Consider the following 21,347-nt stretch of genomic DNA (forward strand, 5'->3'; position numbering starts at 1 on the left):
ATGTGTATCTTTTTTAAAGTTTTCTACAACATACAGTTGGTACAGTAGGCAGCCTCTGAGATGGACCCCGACCGACATCCCAATATTCCCATCCTCTTGGAATCCGCTCCCTGTCCTATCAGGATTGGTTGTGTGACCAACAGAATACAAGGAAGTGACAGATGTCCCTTAGGTTATCAAAGACATTGCAGCAAATCACGGAGCGCTGGCATCTCCAAAGTTTCAGCCACCTTTTTGACTTGGGGACATTTCCTTGGATTTCCTAAATGGCCTGTCTTTAGCAGGTGACAACAGAAAATAATTGACTCTATCCGTGGAGGAAGGACCCAAAGATTCCTGGATTATTCCCAGGCAAGAGGATCCTGAGATGGAGACAGATTGGCCTTTCCTCTGCTCCTGTTAGGAGCGTTTTTATCATTCTAAATAATATCAGTATCGAGGAAGCAGGATAGCAGAGTAGCTGAGCAGCTAACCGCTGTGCTTGTTGCGGCCTAGCTGTTGACTGTGGCAATAACTGTCAGCATCAGGCTCCTTACCTAGAAAATGGGAACAAACTAACATCTATTGCACACGGTTATCTGACCACTATATGCATTGATTTGTGGGACACACTTAGCACTCTGTGTGGCACGTGGCATTCACTACACATATTTTAGGAAATGTGAAGAGGCCACAATCAGTAAGTGTTTCTGGCAGCATGATACGTACCATGATAATTCCCATTTACAGAGGAGGAAACTGAGGCGGCTTAGCCACCGTCACTCGGCTTGTGAGGGGTGGGGCTGGGACTCAAGGCCATCATTTCTGATCCAGGTGCTGCCTTGGCTAGCTGGGATTATATTAAGGGTGTTACGGTTGGGTCCAAAGATATTTTGATCTCTAAATGCACACATGGAAAAACTAGTTTTCAAGGATAGTTTAGAAAACTTTTGTAGGGATAGACAGGAGTGTTTTGTTCTAACTAGTCTGGGTTCGGTTCTGCTCCTCTGTGTACATTTCCTCCCTCCCTTCTTCCTTCCTCCCTTTTCTCCCTTCGCTTCGCTCTCTTCCCCAGCAATGAGTCTATAACTTAATTAATGTTGTTTTTTTTAATAATAAATTTTAAATGTACTATGTGGCTTGTCCTCAGGGGACATTTGACAATGTCTGGAAACATTTTTGGTTGTCAGAACTATTCAGGGAGAGGGTGCTACTGGCATTTAGTATGTAGAGGCCAGAGATGCTGCTAAATGTCTTACAGTGCACAGGACAGTCCTCGAAACAAAGGGTTATCTGTCCCCAAGTGTCCCTAGAAACCCTGCCCTAGAGCAAAGCCTCCTTTGTAAGGGGCAGGGTCTCTGTAAGGCATCCAGTGATGGCTTTTCTGCTGCTGCACTGGGGGACCTCTGCATGCCCACTCTCCACCCTCCTGGGGTCCTGCAGAGATGCGCTGTGAGACAGTGGCACTGGGGCCACAGACTAAGGACTGGGAAGGGAATGATGGAAAAAGAAACAAATAGATATGTTTATTGAAGCCTTACTCACTGAACTAACTTCCCTACATCACTGTTATTAACTACAGATTTATTTGTTAATTGCCCTTATGACAACCCTGCAAAATAGGTGCCATTCTTATGCCCATTTTGCAAATGAGGAAACTGAGGCTCAGGGAGGTCAAGTAACTTTCCCAAGGTCACACAGCAAGAAATTGGGAATTGAGGGATTCTAAGTCAGGCTGCCGGAACTCTTAATTTTCTCTTGATGAATGATCTGTGAAAATCCCTAAGTATTCCCCTCGGAAGAGCTTCCAAAACAGGCTTCTCTTGCCCTGTGATCATTTTGGGTCCCATGTGCTTCAGCTATCAGGACCGCCCGTTGTTTTGATTGTCGCGCCCAGATTGTTTAACCAATTCCATCAATGCCAAGTGGTGCCAGTGCATAAATTTTTGTTGCAAAATATTGACTCATTGGCCAGGCTATTTATTTCCCCTTAACTCAAGTCTTTTGTTTACGTGCCAAAGCAGTGCGACCATAAAGGGTCCGGGCTGCGGAGGCACACACAAGTGGCAGTGAAAGCTGACTGCGGAAAGCTCGCCTTCTTTCCCTGTTTGACTCCTGTGTACCATTTTTAGAAATCATGTAAATCATAGGAACATAGTGTGATAGTCAGAATTTATTTTTAATCCACAACCAAGGAAACACGGTTTCAGGGGAGTCTTGAGGTTTGTGTAAGTTCCTCTCAGGTTGTTACAAGGTCACTGGCGCTCCCCATGGGTCTCTGGGTGCAGAGCCACAACCCGAGGCATTCCCGAGACTCAGTTATGTGCAGAGACCCACTAAGGAAGGAAAGTTTCAAAACTGCCTGAAGGTTGCCGGGGCCTGTTTCACTCAGTGGTTAGAGCGTCGCCCGAGAGCTAACGGGTCCCAGGTTCACTTCCAGCCAAGGGCGCGGACCTCGGTTCGCAGGCTCAGCCCCGGGCCTCCGGGAGCTTGCGGGAGGAAGCCAATCTCCCACGTCCATGTTTCTCTCTCTCTCTCTCCCTCCCTCTACTCTCTCTGAAAAGCAATGGGAAAAATATCCTCAGGTGAGGGTTTTAAAAAAAAAGTGCTTAAAGGTTTTCAGCCACAAAGGGTGATGTGAAGGTTTTCTGCAGCTTCTTGAGCTCGGTGACAAATGCCGGCCACAAGCCCCACAGAACCCTGAGCAAGATGACACATAGAGCAATTTTCTCTTTTGAATGGTATTAGAATTCAAACCCACCAGGATCTGCACCCTGCTTACCTCTCCACCCTTGGCTCCCCCTGGGACACCATGACCTGGTCACACACCCGGGTCACACGGCCTTTTCTCTGTCCCTGAAATATGCCCCACTCCTTCCTGCTTCAAGCTTTTGCACTTTCTGTTCTCCCGACCTACAGAGTTTTTTCCCCAGGTGGCTGACCCTTTCTCATTTCTCAGGTCTCTGCCTGGCCTCCCCCACATGAGAGTGGCCCCCACCACTCACCAGTCCCAGGCCTTGTCGCCTAGTTCACCTTCCTTCGTGGCAGCTCCTTACCTCCTCCTGTCTACTTGTTCATGGGCTGTCTGTAAGATCACACAGAGTGCTTTCTGTCTGCCCAGCCAGGTGTGGCTCGGTGATTGAGAGCATCAGGCCGCGCACCAAAGGGTCGCCGGTTCGATTCCTGGCCAAGGGCATGTATTGCAGTTGGCTCCCCATCCCTGGTTAGGGCAAGTTTGGGAGGCAGCTGATCAGTGTGTCTCTCTCACATGGATGTTTCTTTCTCTCTCTCTCCCCACCCCTCCCCACTCTACTTTCTCCGAAAAGCAATGGAAAAAATATCCTCAGGTGAAGATTAACAACAACAACAACAACAACAACAAAAGGTCATACAGAGTATTGTCATATGGTTGCAAAATGGACTCAAAAACCCATAGGGCTGACCTTCAAATCCCACTGGCAACTTAACCGCTGTGGGACTTTTATTATTATTCTTTTTAATATTTTTTTATTGATTTCAGAGAGAGGAAGGGAGAGGGAGAGAGAAAAACATCAATGATGAGAGTCACTGATCGGCTGCCTCCTGCACGCCCCCTACTGGCGACCGAGCCCACAACCCAGGCATGTGCCCCGACCAGGACGCTCAACCACTGAGCCACACCCGCCTGGCCACTGTGGGACTTTTAAAAGATTCTTAACCTTTTGGTTTCTTAGTTTCCTCATTTGTAAAATAGGGAAGCATTAAAGGAGTCAATAAGTAAAGAGCTTAGAATACCACCCAGCATGTAATATGTACTATATCAAGGTTGTCATGTATGGATAAATTCAGTAATTTGCTAATTGTAATTACAGTAAATATAACAGCTATTCTATTTAATTCCGTATTGTCTTATACATTAATTAACTTTTTACTCATTGGTGCTTTCTTAGCTCCCCAACTAGAAAAGAAATGCCCTGGGAACACAGTACCTGGCATGCAGTAGGCACCTAATAATTATTGTTGAATGAATGAATGAATGAATGAATGAATGAATGAATGGCATGCTTCCTTTTATGAAATGTGGTAATAATACTCCCAACAGAAGGTAGGAAAATCCAAACAGAGAGGTTTTATAGAATCTGAACAGAAACTCCTGAAAGACAATATTTTAGTGGGTTATCTGGAAAGTCCTCTGTGGGGAGCAGGCTCCCCCTCCCAGGGAATTCCTTTGATGGGAACACAGCAGATCTCAGCGCGCATGCCTGGCAGGCGACTCAGCCACCGCCTAATGACCCAGCCTCCCGCCTAAGTGGCCTCCCTGCCTTCTCCCTGGAGCATCAGAAAGTAATAACCTAAGTCCTTTCATTTCTGAGCCTGGGTTTATTTGGGTTGGAAGAGCACTTTGAAAACAAACTTAAAATGCAAAATAGAAGACTTCAAGGGGAAGCTAATAATAGCAAGTGGGAGGATTCTCCTGCTCTGTGGCCCTGAGCAAGATTTATCCTGGTCAACCTTAGGGGGACCGCAGGAAGTAACAAAGTAACAAGGTAACGGCTTCTTCCCAGGGATGCGGGAGGCTTTGTCCAGCGGATGGCTCAGGATCCTACCTGGGGCAAGCATCATCTTTAATAACATCTGTTTACCCAGAATGTTCTCCTACCACGGACTTGCACGGAGAGCAGTTTCGAGATATTTGTTTAGCTTTGCATTTTTCACAATTCTCCCGCATCTTGTCTGATGAAACATTTCAAGTCTCCCTTCAAAGCAATCACTTGGGGACGTGAAGACGCTGCCCCCTAGGTCCAGGGCAACTGTCTTTAACGACCACACAGGGATGCTCGGCACCTCACAGGGATGCTCGGCACCTCACAGGGATGCTCGGCACCTCACAGGGATGCTCGGCACCTCACAGGGATACTCGGCACCACACAGGGATGCTCGGCACCTCACAGGGATGCTCGGCACCTCACAGGGATGCTCGGCACCTCACGTAGTTACCTTGTGCAGCAGCCTCGGTGCTTCACATTCATCCTCGCGTTTGTCCTTAACAAAAGGGTGAGCTGTGTTTTAAAAACTATGCTGTTGATGAAGAAAGGGAGGCTCCGCACCTTGGCCAGGTCCACACAGCTGGCAAATGGCAGAGCCCGAGTTCAAAGTCAGGTGTGTCTGACCCCACACCCTGCCCTCTTAATCACCGCAGGATGGGAGTTCTAGAAGTGAGGCTCTGAGTCAACTCTTCTATCTATTCATCAAATATATAACTGAGCAGCCAGCCCCGTCCGAGGACCTGGACCTGGCTGTTAACAACAACAACAAAAGATGAGACAGTCAAGAAGCAGAGGCCAGACGGCGTGTGCTTTCGTCGCTAGTGAGTTCATCAGCGGAGAGCAGGGTGAGGAGATGGCGGGGAGGGACGGAGACTGGGCCGTATTTTAGACGGGGCAGTCAGGGCAGCCTTTCCGATAGGGTAATATTTGCCTAAAAGCAGAATAAAGTGATGGGAGCAAGACTTTTGTGACAGCCCTGAGGCAGGCGTGCCCCTGGCCTGGTAAGAGAACAGCAAATTAGGGGGAAGTGGGAGGAGATGAAGTTAAAGAATTATTTCTATTATTTAAAGGTATATATTTTTAACTGGCCCATTCTACTGGTCTCATCATACAAAGGTATCAATTAGAAGCCTTTTGGGTGGAAGTAGCAGAAAATCCAACTCAAAAGAGCTCAACAGTAAGGAATGTTATCATCTCACAGAAAAAAGAAGGCTGGAAAAAAAGTAGCTCTAACTAAGTTAGCAGCTCAGTGGCCTCTTGACTAGCATGAGGGTTTTTATTTCTTTTCTTAAAGTATGTTTTTATTGATTTTAGAGGGAGAGGAAGGGAAAGGGATAGAGAGAGAGAAACATAGATGAATGATTGGCTGCCTCCTGCACGCCCCCTACTGGGGATCGAGCCCACAAACAGGGCATGTGCCCTGACTGGGAATTGAACCATGACCTCTTGGTTCCTGGGTCAGCGCTCAACCACTGAGCCACATGGGCCAGGCTGGGGTTTTTTGGGTTTTTTTTCCTTCTTTCCATTATACCACAGCCAGCATATTAGCCTTGTCCTACCAGGCTTGCTCCCCTCGTGTCTGCAACATCACTGCATAGCTCCAGCCATCACATCTTCACACAACAACAGCCAGAGGCAGGAAAATAACTCCTTGGTTCCTTGAGTCTTTCTTTAGGAAGAAAGAACCTTTTCGCTAAGGCCCTTTGGCACCTTTCCCCTCAAATCTCATTGCCCAAAATGATGTCACATATCAATGCGTAAGCTAATCGTTGATAAGAGGAAAGGGATCACCCTAAATAACTTAAACTAATCAGAGTCTACTTCCTGGGGCAGGTACAAATATTCTCTGAAGCCTGTGCCACCCTGAGGAGGATAGGTGTCTGTTAGGGAAAAGGGAATAGCCATATGGTAATTGGTAGGTGCTGCTCGCTGCTCATCAAATATACTTTCTCTTCTCTCTTATTAATAGAATCCTAGAATTATTCAGGGTGCCATTAAGCCCAGCTTTAAAAAACAAACAAACAAAACCCACCTTGATTTCCCCAAGTCCTTTGCATAACTGTTTTTCTTGATAAAAAGGCAAAGATTCTGCCAGCGTGCACATCTGTCACCTTCTCCACCTCTTCCCATATGGATATATCCCCATTCTTGCAATGAGCAGTCATCATGGAATCATGAGTTGAGGGCCACATGCAAAGGAAGGTGGGGCAAGAAGGCAGAAAGAAAGTGAGCCCTTAGTGACTTTCCTGGAATGCTCCAGCAACCCTGGAATCTAAGGCTTCTTATGGGAAGGGGAAAAAAATCCTTATTGGTTAACCTATGGTTGGGTAGTCCTTACTACTGTAGCCAAGGCAACTTGTTGTTAGGCAACCAGTAATATCTGCTGCATGGAAGAGCCTGGATGTTTCATACGAGGAAAGCTTGACGTGACCTTTCCTAATCCAGTTAGCTCAGCGGAGCTCAGGGAGAAATCACCTTCTCAATATACAAAAGGAGGGAATGGGGTTGTGTCATTCATGCCTTGAACTTACCAAATGAGCACGGGGACAGAGAAATCCCTTTACTGGCTTCCATCAACCTTCCAAGTCCAAGCTAGACCTTGGCCTTTGACGCATTTAAAAAAAAAAAAAAGTCATAACCAAAATGCTAAGAGAAACAAGAGACAGTCATCCTTGACTTTTGAGCTTCCAAGAACCCTGCTCCTGGTGATTAAGCAGTTAAAGATGCCCACTCATCCTCTGCCCTCGAGCTTTTTCTTAGGGACAGAAACTCATGTGCACATCTGGATCTAAACTGTACACTCATCTAGTGGTTGAAGAAAATAATATTATGTTCTCTAAGAAAGCAGGAGAGACAACAACACTGATCAATCACTTAGCATGGATTTATTGAGTATAGTTTCTTATGAGGTTAAACTTAAAGAATTTAAGAGAATCAGAAAATGCCAATGCTGCCCGTAGGTCTACATTCTATTTAATAATCATCAATTCATTAGTCCAGTTGACATCTTTTTCAGTGTTTACTATTTGGTATAGATGGTGCAACACATTTTATGTAAAGTTTTCTCACTTACAGCTGACAAGTCTATGAGAGAGGTGTTAGTATCCCCACTTTACAGATGAGAAAACTAATGCAGAGCATGGCTAAAAATATATATCCAAGGTCACACTGCTTTTTTAAATTTTTTTTAAAAAATTTTTTGCTGATCTGTTGCGACAGCAATCCAAAGAAGCGAGTTTATTGAGAATATAGCTTAATTGTACAAGTTATTCAAGCACCAACATGGTTCCATGATAAGAACTGTGATATACCGTCCATAGCATCTCAAAATGACTCTCCTAATGGTTGTTCCCTGTCTCCAAGGGAGTTTATGACCCAACAAGAAGCATAATCTATCTCATGTTTGATTTTGCCTCCTTAGTGCTTCCCAAGTGTCAAGTAAATTGAGTGTTTAATCCTCACGACAAGCCTCTAAGGTCAGCAATGACATCCTGACCTTGCAATGGAAAAACGGAGATTCAAAGACATTAAGGATGCAGTTCAAAGTCTCAAAACTAGTGTGTGTGGGAGCCGTCGCACCACCACAGACACAAAGTTTGGCTCTACACAAAGGCAGGTGGGGAGAAATGAGTGTCTGCTGAAATTGGCCCTTCCTCCACTTGCCATGTGGGGGCCCTGAAGATCGCCTGTCATCAACCCAAAGAGGCAACACTGGCCTCAAGGGGGCGCCTTTTTCTAATCAGCACAAAGGTTGCAACTGGGCTTAGTGTTAATGGAGCCCTGGAGAAACTGAGTTAATCGATGCCTAAACCTGTGCTCATCACCATCACCAGAGCCAGGGTGGGGACTGAGGTTTTTCTTCATGACCAGCCTTCGACAAGTTTCTTAGCCTCGCTGTACTTCAGTTTTCCCCACTATTAAGAGGGGAAATAATAACATCTATCTTATAGGGTTGATGTGACCCTTAAATGAATGCACACTTATAAAGTACCTATAACAGCATCCGACACCAAGCTATAACTGAGCTATGATTATTATTTATTATTAGTTTGATTGTCATTGTTATTTTTACATCACTTTGTACGTGCCTGAAACCTATTACCGGCCACCACCACCACCACTGAACTCCTGATTTGTGTGGTTTGCATTTGGACTAAATTACTTTTGTCTTTCCTTAAGCAAAAAGCAATAAATCATCCATTTAGACATCTAGACATTGCCTTCTGAGTTACCATGGTAATGAAAAAAGACAAGTTTTGGATCAAAGTCTACCCTTAAGACAACTTAGTCTAAGAGTTAAGCAGGGAAATGAGATTCAGCCCCATTTCTTTTGTTTCCGGCTCTACAGTAGAGCTGCTGTGTCACCGTTGTTTTCCATTCTGTGATTCAGCCTTCCTTTCTGTAAATATAGGCTCACACCCCTCTAGTAAAAGGGAGCCTGCTATTGTCCAGGATCATTATCTCCGTCTGCAGAAAATCATGACCCCACCCGCTCATGGCGATCTCGTGCGGTCCCCTGAGATCAACAGCTGCACAGTCACCTTAGGTAATAAACAGAATCAAAACAGACGAGTTCCTGGCTGGGCTTGCAAAGGCTCCTGGTGTGTACCTGATGACAAAGGTAAAATTAGTCCCTTCCCCAAAGTCTGAAGCAGGTAGGTGGGGTGAGTCATACTGAAGGAAACCTTTTCCTTGGATTTTATTGTGCTCTTGGGATTTTTCCCAGAACCTTTAGCCCAAGATGAACCCTGGAGATGCCTAAACGCCACCTAAATAAAACCTGATAGAAACTACACCTGCCTTCCCTGAAGAGGGGGAGCAAAGGGACTGGGAAGCCCGGCTGCTTCTGGCCAAGTGTTCACACGCCTGAGTTAACCTTTCCTGTCTCCCTCCTCCCCTGGAGCGTGGGGGCTGCCACGAGGCGCAAAGAAGAACCGATATGATCACCGTGCTTTGGAACGGGCGTAATGCGATTTCACATTGGGATCAAGCTATCAGAGGGCCTTTCCTTCCTCTCCTCTGATCAATGAAAACAAAATCTCTTGCCTGCCCGTTACGGAATAGAAACGCACAAAGGTGGGCGCTAAGAGGCTTTTTCTAGCACGATTCCAAAAGCCTGAAGCACCTCGCGGACACCGACACGCTTTTGCCAGCCGGAGGTGGAGCCGGGAAAGCGAAACATCCGAGCCTTGGGAAAGACGTTGTCCCTCTTCACAAGCCTTACTCAAGACCCGCCCGGCCGGTTGTGGATTCCGCGCGTGCACGCGATGAACGCTGCGGCCAGCGAGCCCGCAGCTCCGCTCGGGAGAGGCTGCGCGGGCAGCGGGAGGGGCCCCCGCGCGCCCCCCCCGAGCTCCCCCCGCGCGCCCCCCCCCGAGCTCCCCCCGCGCGCCCCCCCCCGAGCTCCCCCCGCGCGCCCCCCCCGAGCTCCCCCCGCGCGCCCCCCCCCGAGCTCCCCCCGCGCGCCCCCCCCCGAGCTCCCCCCGCGCGCCCCCCCCCGAGTTCCCCCCGCGCGCCCCGCGCCCCGCCGCCTGGGCTCTCGGGCGTCCCTGCAGCCCTGTCCCCGCTTCCACCGTCACCGCCCCGCAGCTCCTCCTTCGCCTCCCATTTCCTCTCTCACCCGATCTATAAGGAATAAATTAAACAAAAGGGACAATCTAGTGAAACTTCAACGGAAACACAACCTGCAAGTAAAAAGCCTGGTTGGTTGGTTGGTTGGTTGGTTGGTCGGTTGACAACAGATGAAGCAAAAACCCAAAACTGTGTGTACAGAACCGAAAGGATCCCCCAGAACTGCAGCCCTCTCTCAAGTCTCTGAACAAGGGCTGCTTTTTCAATGGGGTTTTTCTCTTTAAGATTCAAGGAATGACTCGGTGCTTCCATCCAGTAGGATTCGTATTTTAAAAGATAGATTATCACTTGGAAGTTTCCTAGTTCGAAAAAACCACACAACGGTGAACATAAAGGAAGTGTTAATAACTTTAAACGGGGCGGGAGAGGGAGGCAGGGAGGGAGAGAGCCGGGCATTTCCCTTTTGTTTGACAGGGAGGTTTCAGCAACTGTTTTAAGTAATAATGGGCCTCGGTGGGGGCGGGGCGGGGCCCTAAGTCAGCTTCCAAGCAGGACTCAACCAGGAATGTCCCAAGCCAGGAAGTCCTTTGTGTCTGGATTCTCCCAATTCTTAGAAGTTAAAGGGCTTTTTGTTTATTATGAAGCTGGTTCCTTGGGGGGAGGGGGGTTGCTTTTTGTTTATTTACTTATTTTTGCACGTTCACTTTGCGTTCATTTATGGTTGATCACCAGCGAAGGGATAACACAGAAGCACGTGTGACCGAGAGGAAGCTGAGCTCTCTCTGGGACCCACGCACCTTCTGCGGCCACCGCCTGTTTCTCTCGTGCTTCCTGTGTTAATGGGAGTGTCGGCTTCTTGCCCCTTTTCTGTATTTTTACACATCGTGCACACACGCAGCTACATGCCTTCTTTGTAAACATAGAGGAAATCGCACAGTATTCGCCCGTCTACCGTTGTGTTTTAATCAACAACACCAGCCCTTGGCCAACCTATAGCCCATCTCTGTCCTCATTTTAAGTGAGACATTCTTGCTCACTTAAAACCACATTGACTTTCCACTGTTTTCTTTTTTTTAATATGTCTTTATTGATTTCAGAGAGAGGAAAGGAGAAGGAGAGAGAGACAAAAACATCAGTGATGAGAGAGTCATTGATCGGCTGCCTCCTGTATGCCCCCCAAACCCAGGCATGTGCCCTGACCGGGAATCGAACCGCAGTCTCCTGGATCACAGGTCTATGCTCAACCGCTGAGCCACGTCCGGCTGGGCTCCACCTCTTTTTAGAGGCAACTTCATGCTTTCTCAGGAAAGCTTTCAAGCACAGGCAGAGGGGCTTGCTTCCCCTCTCGACCAGAGGAAATAATGCCTTCACATTTTCCAAGACAGCATTACTGCCCCGTCGCCCCACTAGACAAAGGACACTTTGCCAGGTAGCTGTGGCTGTGAGGGGTCAGGACCAGAGCAGCTCCCAGAGCCGGAGAGAGAAAAGAATGATGTTTTACAAGGGCTGTGCCCTGGTGAAGGCAGGGGTTTCACCACCAGGACAAACGGCCCTGCTCCATCCTGCTGGGCTGGAAAAGCATCTGTTTTCTTTCTCCCGCCTGGTCACTAGTGGGTTCTGTCACCTGATTCAGAAAGATGAGGTTGCTGCAAACAATAGGCGGCCACAGAGCTAGCTCTAGGAAATATAATTTTCTGTGTGCATGTGTGCGGGCGCATACATGTATGTTTTCTCTGCATCTAAACAGACAGAGCACTTGGCCTAGAAAGAGGAAAGGCAGGAATCTCCCCAGCAGCAGGCAAACCAGCCCAGGGGAGGGCACGAGGCCCGGCCAGCTGCATTTACCCCTTAATTCATCCAGCCAGCAAGCACCAGCAGCCCTTCCTAAGACAGCCAGTGGTTACAGGCACGACTGAGGGATCAGATTCTTGGGTTTAGATCTGGGCTCTGCCACTCACTTGGCACTGTTATTTAGTCTCTCTATCCCGCAGCTTTAAAATGAGGAAAAATCCATGTCCAAATCTCTTATCGAAACCTTAATAGTCGAATGTGCTTTGAAATTCATAAATTTCATACTTTAGAAATGTGATGTGGTGCTTATTATGATTATCATCCCAGTGCTCACATTTGGGTGCAGGAAACAACAACTAACCTACTAATAAATGTCCTATCTGATTGTAATAGGCATTAGAAGGAAATAAACAGGCTGCCTAGTGGTGGAGAACCAGGGAGGGCAGGAGTGGTCTTGCAGAGGGGGTCAGGGAAGGCACCCTGAGGAGGGGCATTTGAACCAGCCCTGATGGATGAACACAAATGAGCCATTGGAGAAGACCTGTAGGAACAGCACCCCTGGCTCAAGGAAGAGATGGTAAGACAGAGAAATATGAAATATGATGGATTCGATCTGGGGTGTAGAAGAGGGAGGGTCAAGGCTTTGGTGGCCTCATCCAGTATCTCTTGACCTCAGAACTACTGACGTAGGGGCCAGACAATTCCATGCCATGGTGGGGCAGGGATGGGGTGGCGATGAAGAGGACCATCCTAGGCATTGTAGGATGTTTAGCAGTATCTCTGGTCTCTACCCAGTAGCACCCTCCCCCCATTGTGACAACCAAAAATGTCTCCAGATATTGTCAATGTGCCTGGGGGGCTGGGGTGCAAAATCTTCCCCTACCCCCACCCCAGTTGAGAACCGCTGGATGGCTGGGCTACTCTAGTTCCTGACTCCCAGCAGATCCAAGGCTGGGCCTTGGTGACACAGAGCTCATGTGCATTCATCTCTGTCAGGTGCTGAGCTGCAGGCCTTACAGGTGTTACCCTCAAAGTAGTTCCTCCGGGTCACCTCCAGCTGGCCAGGTCCAGCAGGGCTTCTTAGCCAGGTGTGGAGTTGGGGCTTGATCCTGGCAGCCATGGGAAGCTCCAAAGGCTTTAGGCCAATTACACCTTAGAGAAAGCAGAAAGCAATTGCTGAGCCTTGAGAACCAAGGCTCAAAACAGGGCCCAGCACAGGCTGGGTGCTCAGTTCATCGTTAGTAAATGAAGAGCAAAGGTGGGGAACCGGTTAGCACTAGAGGAACCCAGGTTAGGGAAAATCGGGCCTCAGAATGCAGCAAAAGAAACAAAAAAGGGAAAGAAAGAAGCTGGAGGTTTAAATATTTAGACATTGAAAATGGGCCAGGAGAACTGAAGAGTTCTCACAGGGTATGGATGGGTCCAGCAGGAGCGGCATCCTCTGGGAGCTTGTTATAAAATACAGCGTCTCGGGCCCACTCCATAGCTGCCGAGTCAGAATGCTCCGTTCCACCCCTTCCTTCCACAGAACAGGGCTTCGCATTGCTAACTGCCAGTGAGCACTGCTTAAAGCTTTACAACTCCCCTAAAAGCTGGGTCTTATTGTCCCCATTTCATAGATCTGGAAACTGAGGCTCAGAGGGTTTTAGCCACTGATCTCGTATCACCCGCTTTTTAAGTCCTAGAATAGAGTTTTAGACTCAAGATTTCGGAACCCCAAGCCTGCACTGTTAACCACAATTTTTTCTTGCTCTGCTGGAAATGACAGAAAATAGTCTCCCCCCCCCTATAAAAATCTCCAGGAAAGGAGGCACATTGTCAGCAGTCCTCCAATGTTCTGGTCTCAGGACCCCTGCACACTCTTCAGAATCACTGATGACCCCAAAACGCTTTGATTTGAGCTAAGTCTATTTATATTTACCTGTTTGAAATTACGTCTGAGAAATGTTTGAAGTGTTTATTAATTCATTTTACAATAACAAACCTCTTACATGTTAACATTAACATAATTTTATGCAAAAAAACTATCTTCCTTCCAAAAATTTAGTGAGTAGAGTGACTTTATGTTTACATTTTTGCAAGTGCCTTTAAGGTTCAGCTTGCTAGAAGGCGGCTTCGGTCACAGAGTCACTTTTCATCGGGATGTTTGCAGTATCACACGTCATGCACTATCACTCGTCATGTAATCTCTGGAAAACCCACTATATTCATGAGTTTGGCTTGCACTACATGTGTGAAGAGTGAGAGGGGAAAAAGCAAAGAGCATGTGCGTATTACTGTAAAATGGTTTGATATCATGAATATACTGAAAGGGTCCCAGGGACCCCCACAGGGCCCACCACTGCCCTCGGCCATGTGCCAAGGCTGCCAAACCCATCCGGGAATTCTGGAACAGGAAAAAAGAGTAAACGTGCGCTCAGGCCTATGGGGAGCCTAGACCTTTATATCAAAATCCCCAATGTTTCATTGCCTAAGGACACCAAAAGTCTGTGCATATCCAATTGGAAACTCTTTTTCAAATGTCGGCAATCTTATTAATTTCCTTGGGCTGCCGTAACAAATGACCACAAATCAAGCTGCTTAAAACAGCAGAAATTTGTTCTCACTTCTGGACGCTAGAAGTTCAAAATCAAGATGTCAACAAGGTTGGTTCCTTCTGCAGGCTCTGAGGGAAGGCCTCTCCCATGCCTCTCTCCCAGCTTCTGATAGCTGCCAGCAGTCGTTGGCTTGCGGCCACAACACTCCAGTCTCTGCCTCCATCCTCACACGGTGTTTCCCTTTTGTTTGTGTCCAAATTTCCCTCTTCTTGTAACGACATCAACCATGGGATTAAGGCCCATCCTGATCCACTATGACCACATCTTAAGTTGATAACATCTGCTAAGACCTCGTCTGGGGCAGCTGCCTCTGATTGGCAGGTCCTAGGTCACTTGTCCATATTCTAGGTGCAAGCGGGGCTAGAAATCCATTTGTAACATATTCAGTTTGTCTAGTGCAAAGTGGACTTTGCTTCCTACCAAGAAACACGGGAACCAACTCCCCAAGTTTAGGGTTCAAGTAGTAAGTGACTAAAAAAAAGATAAACACCAGTCTAATTGGTAAACACATAATCTCAGAACTTTCTCTGCTGGACACCTCAGGGCAGGAGCTCTGATAACTAGCTCTTGAATCTAGTTAAAGAGCATTTTTAAATATTTTTCCAAATTCCTTATTTAAATGTAAAACTTGAACCCCTGATGGGCAATCCTTAACTTTCCAGTAAAGCCTAAGGTAGAAGATTTACCCAAATGCCTGGAGTATATTATGTTAGTGTGGGTGACACTATTATGTAGTTGTCATTGTCACAGGCTCTGCCTCTGTCTTTGGGAAAAGAACTTGAGCTCTCTGGGCCTGGATCTCACCCGAAAATCGGGCTAAGGATAATGACAGAAAATACCGGGCTGCTTCACATGCCGCTTCCCTGATTGTCACGATCACTATTACCCCCCTTGCACACAGGAGGCCACTTCTTGACAGCTCTAGAGAGCACTGTATCTACCTGACGGGACACCTGGGCTTAAGCTACACAGCAGCGTAGAGCATTAGTAACGTACCTGGAGCACGCAGACTAGACGTAAACCCAGCTTTGCTGATGGCAGAGCCACGGACACGTTTTTACCCCCATCTGTTCCCTTGTCTGTACCTTTACCTGGTGGAGCTGGAAAGCTGTATAAGGCCCGGGAAGCCACAGGGCTGAGTTAGCTCACAAAACAAGAACTGGTATTACTTCTTCTGAGTTCTCTGAGCAGTAATAACACCAAGTTTTTGTTTTTGTTCTGTTTTTTGAGTGCCCGCTCCCCGCCAGAATTTTAAACACATCGTCTCTGTTCCTGCGTCGGCATAGCCGCCTGATAAACTGTCCGTGCAGTTGGTGTAAACGCGGCTCTAGGGGCGCTCAGCTAACCGGCGATGGGGAATGCGTGGTTTGGGTTAGCAAACCCTACGGCAGACAGGGCCGCACACCAGCCACAGCTCTGGCAAGTGCCTTTTGCAAGTCAGAAACCCGCTTTTCTCTGGTGAAATGAGTGAGTTGTTCATTAGCATGATGATATTAGAAATGGATTTGCATTGGTGAGGCTGAAGGGCCTCAAGAAGTGTGCGCTGACCAGGATGTACCCTAAGATGCATAATCCACCCATGCCCCGGACCCTTCCCCTCCTCCCTAACTGATCTGTGTCCAGCCGCTGCTGCGGAGGTTCCGATGGTGCCACGCCTCCCAGAGAGCCCAGAACCCTGCCTCTGGAATGTTGTCACACCTGCCTCCAGTGAGCCTTCCCTTGGGGCGTGGCCGGGACACCTGAAAGAAGGGAGCGCTAGGGCTTTAGCGAGCTTCGGGAACAGGCTGTATGAACTGTCTTGTGCCTGCCTTGCTAATGAATGGTCAGCTCTCAGAGTGGCAGGATTTGGACCAAGACTTGATTTTATGATAACCTGTGTGGCCAGGTTGTGGGGGAACAGCCAACTCTCACCTCTGCCAAAAACAACCATTCCAAATTGGCTTGGGTCACTACAGCTTACCTGGCACCCCGGCCATCGCCCATGGCTTCCTTCCTGAGAGAACCCTGATTGGGTCAGCTGTCAGTCCACAATGTATTCAGATGACCAGGAAAGGAACCATGCTTGATCTAAGCCAGTGGTCAGCAAACTATGGCCTGGAGGCAAAACCTGGCCTACCACCTGCTTCTGTAAATAAAGTTTTATTGGAACACAGCCACTCCCAGTCGCTGATGTGTTGTCTGTGACTGCTGCAATAGCACAGTGGAATAGTTGCCAGAAACTATATGGACCACAAACCCTAAAATATTTATCATCTGACCCTTTACAGAGAAAGTCTGTCACCCTCTGATACAAAATAGTGCCAGTCAAAGTGTGTTCTAGGTATCACCTGGGAGCTCCTTAGAAATGCAGACTCTCAGGCCTCACCCCAGACCCACTCCAGAATCAGAATATCTAGAGGTTAAAACTTCCCAGAAAGGGGAAAAAGAATTCCATGGTTTTCTTAGACCCAATATCCTTCATGCTTTGGAAGTGAGCACACTGCTGCCCAAACTAAATGCAAGCTGTTAGAAAGGAAGAAGAAATAGCTGCTGGGTAAGGAACCCCAATGTCCTTGGGGTCCATTCCCCTTTGGTTACAGAATTTTTACATAAACAAAGTTCCAAACACCAAGAGTTTGTATGTCACTCTAAGGCAGAGGTGGGGAAAGTGTGGCCCACGGGCCGTGTGGTCTGGCCCTGCCAAGGCAACTGCAAGCGGGACTCGAAATTCAATAAACCTAGGAGCTTTCTTCATAGCTAAGTTTTAAGTTGATAATTTTCTATGGCCTGCAAATGTTATAAATATCCAAATGGCCCTTGGCAGAAAAAATGTTCCCCACTGCTGCTCTAAGGGGTAATGGAACAGGAATTGTCGTTAGAGCTAGATAGATTTGGCTTGAGGTACACTGCCTTAGGCAAGTCCTATTATCTCCCTGAACTTTGTGTTTCCTTTTTTTTTTAAGAATAGTTTATTGATTTTTAAAGAGAGAGGAGGAAGAGGGAGAGAAACATCAACTGGGTGCCTCCTGCACGCCCCCTGCTGGGGATTGAGCCAGCAACCTGGGCATGTGCCCTGGCAGGAAATCGAACCGGGACCTCCTGGTGCACGAGCCGATGCTCAACCAACTGAGCCACACGGGCCAGGGCTTGAGTTTTTTAAGTGTGAAATAAGGACAGTAACTCCAGACACAGGGTTTGTATCATATAGAAGATCAATTCAGGCCCTAATGAGCCGGCCTGTAAAAAGTGACTTAAACTATTTATTACCTAACATAACAGGTAATCTGCAGGTGGAGAGTTAGAACTTGGATAGGAAGATGGACAGTGTCGCCAAAGATTTAGCCTCTTTCCATATTTCTTCTCTGCCATCTCCATGTATTGGTCCGACCCTCCTTTGTGCTTTAATGGCTGCTACGGCTCCAGTCATCCTATCCTGACGCAGAGGCAGGAAGAAGGGCGGGAGGAACGCCTTTCTCAGAAGTTTCCCGAAGCAGAATTCTGCCTAAGTCTCCCTGGCCAAAACTAGTTACCCCTAAGCAATCACCGATCACGAAAGGCAGGATTACCATGGTTGGTCTAGGCCAGGAGGGGTCGGCAAACGTTTCTGTTAAGAGCCAGACAGTAAATATTTTAGGCCCTCGCACCCTACAGTGTCTCTCACCCACTCCTCCACTGTACTGTGACGGTGCGAAAGCAGCACGCACCATGCATAAGCCAACTGGGGCTGGCTGTGCTGCAGAACCTTATTTACAAAAGCTAGTGGGAGATGGAGCTTGGCCAATGAGCCATGGTTTGCCAGCCCTGTTCTGTACCATAGTCACTAAGAGGACAGGATGTAGAATCAGACAGATTCAAGCCCTGGCTTTGCCACTTATCAGCTGTGGGACTGTAGACAGATAGCTTAACCTCTCTGTGCTCCAGTTTCCTTATTTTGTAAAACTGAAAATGCACAGAACTTTAAGAATTAGGAGAAGTCTAAAAGCGGCCTGATGGCCCGGCCTGGCGTGGCTCAGCGGTTGAGCATCAACCTAGGATCCAGGCGATCGGGGTTCGATTCCCGGTCAGGGCACATGCCCGGGTTGCGGGCTCGAGGCAGCCGATCAATGACTCTCTCGTCATTGGTGTTTCTATCTCTCTCTCTCCCTCTCCTTCCCTCTCTCTGAAATCAATAAAGATATTTTTTTTTTTTTTAATTAAAAAATAAAAGTGGCCTGATGTCCTTTCCCATCTCAAGGACTGTGACTCTGCTTTCCCATCCCAGCCCTCATCACAGACTTAGTGACTTAGTCGCCTGTTTTGTTTTCTGCCAAACCCCCGGGGACCAAGTGCAGTGCCTGACACATGGTAGACACCAAAGTAGGTAAGAACTGGATGAATGGGGAGATGAGCACATCCTCTTAGAGGGGAAAGAGAATGGAGTCTGGGGTCAGGATTTGGGGGGCATTCATCCATGTCTTAGCTGAGGACCCTTATGCCCCTGGACCTCATCCTGTCATCTGGGAAATGGAAATACGAACGCCTCCCTTGTAGAGTCATCAGGAAGACAGCATCGTGTATGGTGCCTGGCCTATAAGAGACACAGAAGATGCTATTATTAATTTCGTTCACTAAGATTATTTTAAAATCTGGGTATGCAGCTATAGTCGCCCATCCTGGAGACCTATGGAAAACAAAGGCACTGTTATAACACCAAAGCTCTCAGCTCACAGGGCAACAGGGACCAAGGGCAAACGTCTCCAACTTCTCTCAGCAAGAAAGGAGGAAAGATCACCGTTGGCTAGGGAACAGCAACTGCCCTTAGAGTTCTTTCTGTTTTGGTTACATGATTTTTACATTTGTAAACAAGGTTCCAAATGCTGAGAGCTTGTCTGTTACCCACCTGGGGTAAACATCGAATTCAAATCTGGTACTTTCTTCCTATTAGGAACTTACTCTTCTTGCAGTTTTGAAAATAACATATATGAGGAAAGTAATTTTTCTGTCTCCTGAAAAAACATGTCCCATTTCTTCATTATTTTGGAAATTACCCTAGAAATTCTGGGTTTTAGGTAAGCATTTGTATACAGTTTCGATAAAGCTGATAAAGAAATAAAAGGATTTTTTGGTTTGTTTAAGTTTATGATATTAAGCACTTTCAAATTTTGAAACCAAAAGGGAAAAGTGAAGTTTGTTTTTAATATTCTTTGGCCCCTACCAGATTCAGTTCTCTAATAACTATTATTATTTCTGACATTTTAGATTCCTTTTCCCTGTTCAGCATCACATTTTTTAAAAAGGAGGCATTTTTGGAGAAGAAAACGTGAGGTTCAGAGCATGGGGTTGGGTGATCTGAAGAAAGAATTGGCCAACTTTTTCTGTAAATAAATAGACAGTAAATATTTTAGGCTCTGCAGCCGTACGGTCTCTGCCATTGTAGCTCAAAAGCAGTCAGAGGAGATATATAGCCAAGTGAGCATGGCTGTGTTCCAATAAAACTTTCTTTACCAAAAAAAACAGTCATTGAGCCTGATTTGGCCATTGGGCTGTAATTGCCAGCCCCTGATTATACTCTGTCTCTACCACTTTCTAGCTGGAGGTCTGGCTGAGTCTCCATTCATGTGTAAAATGGACATAACTATACTACTTCATTCAGTTCAGGGGATAAAATGGATTGGTGTATAAATTAGTCCATGTAAGGGTTCTATAAGTATTACTTATTATCTCTTATTATTATTCCATTCTTACAGTGGAGAAAGCAATCTGCCAAGTCACACAATTAGAAAATATACATTCGACTGCACCACGCAGCCCCAGGAAGAAATTTCCACTGTCTACAAATTTCACTTGGTCCTACTGTTCAGCCATTGGCTGAAAATGCCTTTTTCTTCTTTCCTCAGCAATTCCATTCAAGGTCGGGTCCTGGGAGGGGGCAAAAAAAAAAAAAGAAGGGCAGAGAGCTGTGCCGGTGACCCAAAATAGGTTTGGGGTCTTTGGGGACAAGAATCACTGCGTGTGTTCTGCCCCATCTCAACTCCTTTTTGGAGGAAAACTCTGTCCCTCGAGTTTGCCCATCTTGTCCTAAGGCTCATATCATGAAGCCAGTTCTCTGCATAGTGTTGCTCACCTGAGCACCCTGGCAAAACCAACCTCCATGTATTCATTAGAGAACACCACGGAGGAGAAAGGTCTGGAATTTTGTTCTTCATTTGGGACATTTTCCTTGTGTCTTGGGATACTGGGCAGGCTTTGTCTCTCATTTCTTTCTGGTGACTTATTGTCAAATTCCCACCTATTATTTACGCCTCCCATTCTCTCTGGGGTTTCTAATCCCTCCTTTCCTTATTACTGCATTTCTTCCTAGGCCTCCCCTCCTTTTTCCTGTGCAGCAGGAGGGCTCCCCAAACCTCAAGATAACAGCAAACAAGGCTGTGAATTTCAGCGACAAGTCTAGCAGCTGATGTACTTTACAGTGTGTGTCTCCCACCCCCGCCCATCATTTTTAGCTTGAGGATGGTGACTTCGGTTTCTCTGCCCTGACAATGGTCAGGCCCGGTTCCTCTTTCGTTTGGGCCTCGTTGCATCTCTTCCTGCACTAAATTTTTCAGTTGGCTTGCTTGCTACGAGGTGCGTGGCGCTGCCCTTCTCTGTAACTCCTTTCCATCTTCCCGGAAGGAACATAAATTCGCTGTAAACACTGCAGGACAAAGAACAAAAAGACCTCACTGGCTGAGCAGAAAGATTGCTTCCTACACAGGATTTCACCAGGTTTGCAACTGTAGAATGAAACCAGGCCCCTCCCCCGGAGAGGGTCCCTCCCCGGCCTACTGCACACGCAGATCCCAGCCACTTCTTTCCAAGGACACACTTTGTCCCGGCCCCCAATGCGCTTCACTGCTGCACACACGAAAAGGCAGGAAGCTGCACC

This window comes from Miniopterus schreibersii, assembly GCF_964146895.1.
Source record: "Miniopterus schreibersii genome assembly, chromosome: 10".
Taxonomy (NCBI): Eukaryota; Metazoa; Chordata; class Mammalia; order Chiroptera; family Miniopteridae; genus Miniopterus; species Miniopterus schreibersii.